This window comes from Lepidochelys kempii, chromosome 10 (assembly GCF_965140285.1).
Source record: "Lepidochelys kempii isolate rLepKem1 chromosome 10, rLepKem1.hap1, whole genome shotgun sequence".
NCBI lineage: Eukaryota > Metazoa > Chordata > Testudines > Cheloniidae > Lepidochelys > Lepidochelys kempii.
In genome coordinates, this window is record NC_136389.1 from 84,839,500 (window position 1) to 84,845,499 (window position 6,000).

Below are 6,000 nucleotides of genomic sequence, written 5' to 3' on the forward strand. Positions count from 1 at the left end.
TGCAGTAGACACCTCTGCCCTGAACTAGAAATGAGCTTCACCTTGAATGATCCCTGAGAATATGTATTTACTTACGCTGAACAGTCTGTTCCTCCTTCTCTGTAGCTGCCATGCTGAGTACCTTTCCCAGACCCGAGGAAGAGCGCTGTGTAGCTTGAAAGCTTGTCCCTTACCAGCAGGAGTTGGTCCATAATCTTACCTGACCCACCTCCACAGCTGTAGTAAACTGCCACCCTTTGAGGAACAGGTGGTGAAATGACACGCATCTTTGTGACAAACACAGGTCCCAGTTTGATGAAGAACATGAAGGGGAAGGGACTGGAGAACAGTAACCGAAGAAATCATGGGGCATAAACACCAAGGTCCCTAATGTTGGCCATGGGTATTATTTGCTCCTTGGGTCAGGGGCACTATCAGAATAATTCAGGCCCAACCACCATGTCTGGGGATAAAGAACAGTTTCTTCCAAACCAGCCACCAATAGACATGTCCCCAGAACATTAGCAAGTAGTGATGGGAACAGGGTGTTTCAAACATGAACCTTCCCTGCAGTTTGCAACCCAAGTGCTGCAGCCTTGAGCTTGCTCCTGCTGGAATGAGGGCCAGAATGAGAAATTGACTAGAAAGTGTCAGGGGGTAGCCCTAGTCTGAGTCCACAAAAACAATGAGGAGTCCGGTGGCACCTGAAAGACTAACAGATTCATTGGGGCGTAAGCTTATGTGGGTTAAAAAAACACTTCTTCAGATGCATGGAGTGACACATGAAGAGAAGGGAGTTACCTTACAAATGGAGAACCAGTGCTAACAGGGCTGATTCAATCAGGGTGGATGGCACTGGTTTTCCATTTATGCCTGCACCTGTAATCTTCACTCCATGCATCTGAAGAAGTGTTTTGGTATTTTTACCCACCTAAGCTTACACCCAAGTAAATCCATTAGTCTCTAAGGTGCCACCGTTCTGGACTAGAAAGTAACTCTGCACGGAAGTGAAACTGAGTGGTAGAGTTTCATCCTCACAGCAGAGAGAAATGCACCAAACAGCTGGGCGAAAAGGAAGGTGTATTTACAGCCCGAGTACATTTGCATTTTTAATATGACTGTGTACTGAGTCTATGTATAAAGAGCACGGGCAGGAGGCAAACCTGTTTCTGTGTCACTGATAACTTGAAAGAAAATGAGCTTGAATGCTTACGGATCAATGTCCTAACAGATAAAGCATAAGATGGGGTATTAGTTGGTGTCTGCTACAGACCACCCAATCAAACTAGGGAACAGGATCACCAGTTCCTTACGCACCTATCTATAATGTGTAGGGGGGTAAGCTGAGCGATCCTGGGGTACTTCAATTTTGAGTGAAATACGCTGGAGGTCTCATGCTGCCAGTATGAAAACATCCTTGGAATTCCTGAATATTAGAGATGACAATTTCCTAACTCAAAAAATGTTTCACCCAGCAAGGAGGATTCTATATAAGACTTTGTCCTGACAAATAAAGAGGAACTGATCATAGAACTGAACATGAATGGTAATTTAGGTACAAGTGATCATGACTTGATCATCACATTTATAATGTGCAACAGAATAAAATCCAGACCAGTGATGCATATGCTTGTTGCTTTAAAAGGGCCAATTTCACAAAGCGGAAAAAAATTATGAGCCAAATCATCTGGAAGGAGGAATTTAATCAGAAAAAAATGAATAATTGGGAATTGTTTAAGAACATTTAACTAGATGCCCAAAATGCACAACTGAGGAAGAAGGTTGCACTGGTTAAAAATGGACTTCCCTTTGAGGGAAAGTGAAGGCAGTGATAAAAAATTTAAATATATAACAAATGAAAGAAAGGGGAAGTTGATAGTAGCAAACGGATAGTAGTAAATATAAATCAGAAGCTAGGAATTTGAGACAATTGATAAAGGAAGCAAAAAGACACAAGGAGAAATCTATGGCCAGCATTGTTAAGGACAGTAAGAAGGAATTTTTAAAGTATATTAGGAACAAAAATAATCCTAATAATGGTATTGGTCCACTATTAGATGGAAGTGGTAGAATTATCAATAATAATGCAGAAAAGGCAGAAGCATTCAATAAATATTTGTTCTGTATTTGGGAAGAAACAGATGATGTAGTCATATATGATAACACACTTTCCATTCCACTAGAATCTCAGGATCATGTTAAACAGAACCTACTAAAATTAAACATTTTTAAAATCAGAAGGTCTGGATAACTTGCTTCCAAGAGTTTTAAAAGAGCTGGCTGATGAGCTTGCTGGACCATTAATGTTTACTTTCAAGAAGTCTTGGAACACCAGGAAAGTTGCAGAAGACTGGAAGAAAGCTAATGTGCCAATATATAAAAGCATAAATGGAATACCAGTCTGACATTGATCCTGGGCAAGATAACGGAGTGGCTGATACAGTCTCGATTAATAAGGAATTAAAGGAGGGTAATATAATTAATGCTAATCAACATGAATTTATGGATAATAGATCCTGTCAAACTAACTGGATATCTTTTTTGATGAGATTATAAGTTCGGTTGATAAAGTGATAGTGTTGATGTAACATACTTCTGTAAGGCATTTGATTTAGTATCACAACATTTTGATTTTAAAAAATAGAATACAGAAATTAACCTGGCACACATTAAATGGATTAAAAGCTAGCTAACTGATAGGTCTCGAAATGGCACAGGTGTGACAGCAGCTGGAATACTGTGCAGTTCTGGTGTTCACAATTCAAGAAATTATTGGCGAGTGTTCAGAGAAGACCCACAAGAATGATGAGAGGATTAGAAAACCTGCCTTACAATGATAGACCCCAGGAGCTCAATCTCTTTAGTTTAACAAAGAGAAGGTTAAGGGATGACTTGACTACATCTGTAAGTACCAAGAAATATTTGATAATGAGCTTTTTAGTCTAGCAGAGAACAGTCTAACATGATCCAGGGGCTGGAAATTGAAGCTAGACAGATTCCAACTGGAAATAAGGCATACGCTCTTAGCAGTGAGGGTAACTAACCATTGGAACAACTTACCAAGGGTTGTGGTGGGCTCTCCATCACTGACAATTTTTAAATCAAGACTGGGTGTTTTTCTAAAAGCTTTGATCTAGGGATTACTCTGGCCTGCGATGTACAGGAGGTCAGACTATAATAGTCCCTTCTGGACTTGGAATCTATGAGGATGTGAAAGCCTCCTCTTTACCCCAAACCCCAGGATGGGGACTTTCATGTAACAGAATAGATTCTGATCATGCATCTCCTTACAAAGAAGAGGAAACCACTTATGTGTCAGAGGAGTAATTAAAACAAACTAGCAATTGCACAGGAAACAGTCACTGGTAATTTGATGCTGCTGAGAATAACAGTGAATCGGCATTGTGACTGGAAAGTGGACTCACAGGGGTAAGTTTTGGGAGTTTTGTTTGTTGAGCCAATTGTTAACTGGGTCATCACCACACAGGGCCCAGCTGGGAAAGGTCAATTATTACTTTCTGATACAAATTAAATCTCCCTGTCGGGAATCCGGCCTCTCCACTGGTAATGTGCCCATCATTGCAGGAGCCCCACCCACACGAGGGCATCACACGTGGGACAGGAACTGAGCCCACGGCCAAGAGGTCAGAGGCTTACACATGAGACTGTAGAGAAGCCCAGGGACAGGAGGGGATGGGACAAGATTGTCCTGGCCTCTCACGTGCCTTTTCTGGGGGCCATATGTGCTGTGAGTTCTCATCCTGCCTGAGGCTGCCAGCCCTCCAAGGAGGCCTGTGCCACTCACCTGGCTCAGCAGGGATGGCCCTGGAGCAATGGAAATATTGGTGGTACCCCAACCTGCACAAGGCACGGTGCTCTGGAGCCAGGCCTCTCTCCTGACTGGCTGGAAGCTTCAATTTGTAACTGCATCCCCCACCTTGCCACAGCCCATCAACACAGCTTGGGCTTAGCCCTTCCTAGCGGCTCTTGGAGCAGGAGTGGAGGGATGTATGTCACAAGCCCAGAGAGAAGGCAGGCTGCCAGCTCACACTGGTCCAGAGAGGGTGCATTTCTCCACAGGCTCAGGCTACCTGTGAGCTACCTGCCACTGAGAGGGAAGGGCCAGGAGACGTGGAATCCAAAACCTTGGCTAAGAACAGCCCCCACAATCGAGGGATCGTCACAGTTGCTCCTATTGGTCACCCTGACAGAATCCAGCCCAGGAAACCTAGTCCCATTTGTGGCCAACAGCCAACTGTACTGATTTTACGACAGATTCATCTGCAGCACTTGCTGCTCTGGGGACGGAGACCCTGGTGATTTGACTTCTGCAGACAGAGGGAACTTGCAATTTCCAAACGCACCTGGATCAAAGCAGGCTGGTCCAGTGCTGATGCCCACCTCTTACGTTGCGTAATTGTTAACTTCCAAGGTCATCTGGAATGACAGCCAATGAGAAAGAGCATTTCCTGGCTTGCTGAAATTCTGACTGAAACTCCAGCCCAGTGGGACATCATGTGCTTTGCATGTTATTGTCGAGCTTTTTCCTGTTATATCTACATTGTTCACCAGCTGAGTTATGTGCTGAAGCCCTATCTGAGCTGTGGTGACATAACACTATTTTTGGGGGATGCACTGTGATACTCTGCCAGGGCAGGCAGTACAAGCTGTGCCCCGGCCCACAGCTGCGCTGCATCAGTAGCGTTAGGGCTTCCCTTGAATCAGCGTAACCCTGGGGGTGCCAGGGGTCTGTTCTGCCCTCACTGCAGGGCGGGGGGCAGGGGAGCTCTTTGATGGCCAAGAAGTAGCTACCAGAGATCTCCCCTCCCCACAGTCTAGGACGGGGCAGCAATGACAGGACAAACCCATGTCCGGCTAGCTACTGCCTATGAAACAAGTCTCACCAGATACATAAAGCCCTGGGGTTTGGATATGGATTGGGGTCCCGGGAGGGGTTGGGGGGTCCATGGAGGGGGCAGTCAGGGGACAAGGATGGGGGGGGTTGGATGGGTCAGGGGTTCTGAGGGCGGGAAGTGGGAGGGGCAGATACAGGGTGGGGCCCAGCCTGTTTGGAGTGGCACAGTTTTCCCTACATACCGTTTCACAATCCTGATGTGGCCTTCAGGCCAAAAACTTTGCCCACCCCTGGTCTAGACGTTAGGGCAGCACCTGAGGGTCACAGAGTACAAAGCCAGAAGTGGCCATTGTGCTCCTCAAGTCTGACCTCCTGTCTAGCAGAGGCCAGTGACAGTCACCCAACTACCCCTGCACTGATTCCGTACCTTGTGGGGATGGACACTCCTCCACCACTGCCCTTGGCTGTTTGGTCCAATGGTTATTTTTAGTCCAATGGTCATTCTCACTGTTAAACATTTGGGCCTAATTTCTAATCCGAATCTGGCTTGTTTCCAGCCACTGGATGAGAGTTTGACTTTCAGATCCATATGAATGTCCTGCCAGGTGCGGACTGGACCCATAAGTGGGTCTTTCCACTGGGGAAAGAGGGCAGCTAGCAACAGGCAGGAGCAGCACATAGCTCACCACCTTTCCAGCTCCTGAGGCCCCCCAGCTGTGGCTTCCGCAGGAAGGCTCACCAGCATGCAGCTCAGGCTCTGCCACCCCAGTGGTTGGGTTTCCTGGAAGCAGAAACCTCTTCCTTTCTTCCAAGAAGGTAGCAGAGAATTGCAGAAATTAGGTCAGTGCTTGTGACGCGGCCTGAAATCAATTTCTAGGGCAACCCAGGGCGGGGTGGGACCAGATAGGACCGAGGTAACCCTGATGCAGCCTTACAAGGGCTCCTGGAATTGCCCCACCTCCTCTTGACGGCTGTCCAACATGAATCATGGCAGCAGTTCTCTCCAAAACGCTGACCAAGCCAAGCAGGTGCTCCTGTGATAAGGTGTGGCCACACCCCGTGGTTAACAAACAAGTGCTCCCGTGACGTGCCACCGCACTGCAATGGTTAACACCTCAGCTTCTCTGTGAAATCCTGGGTAGCTGCTATGACAGTGCATCATGGCC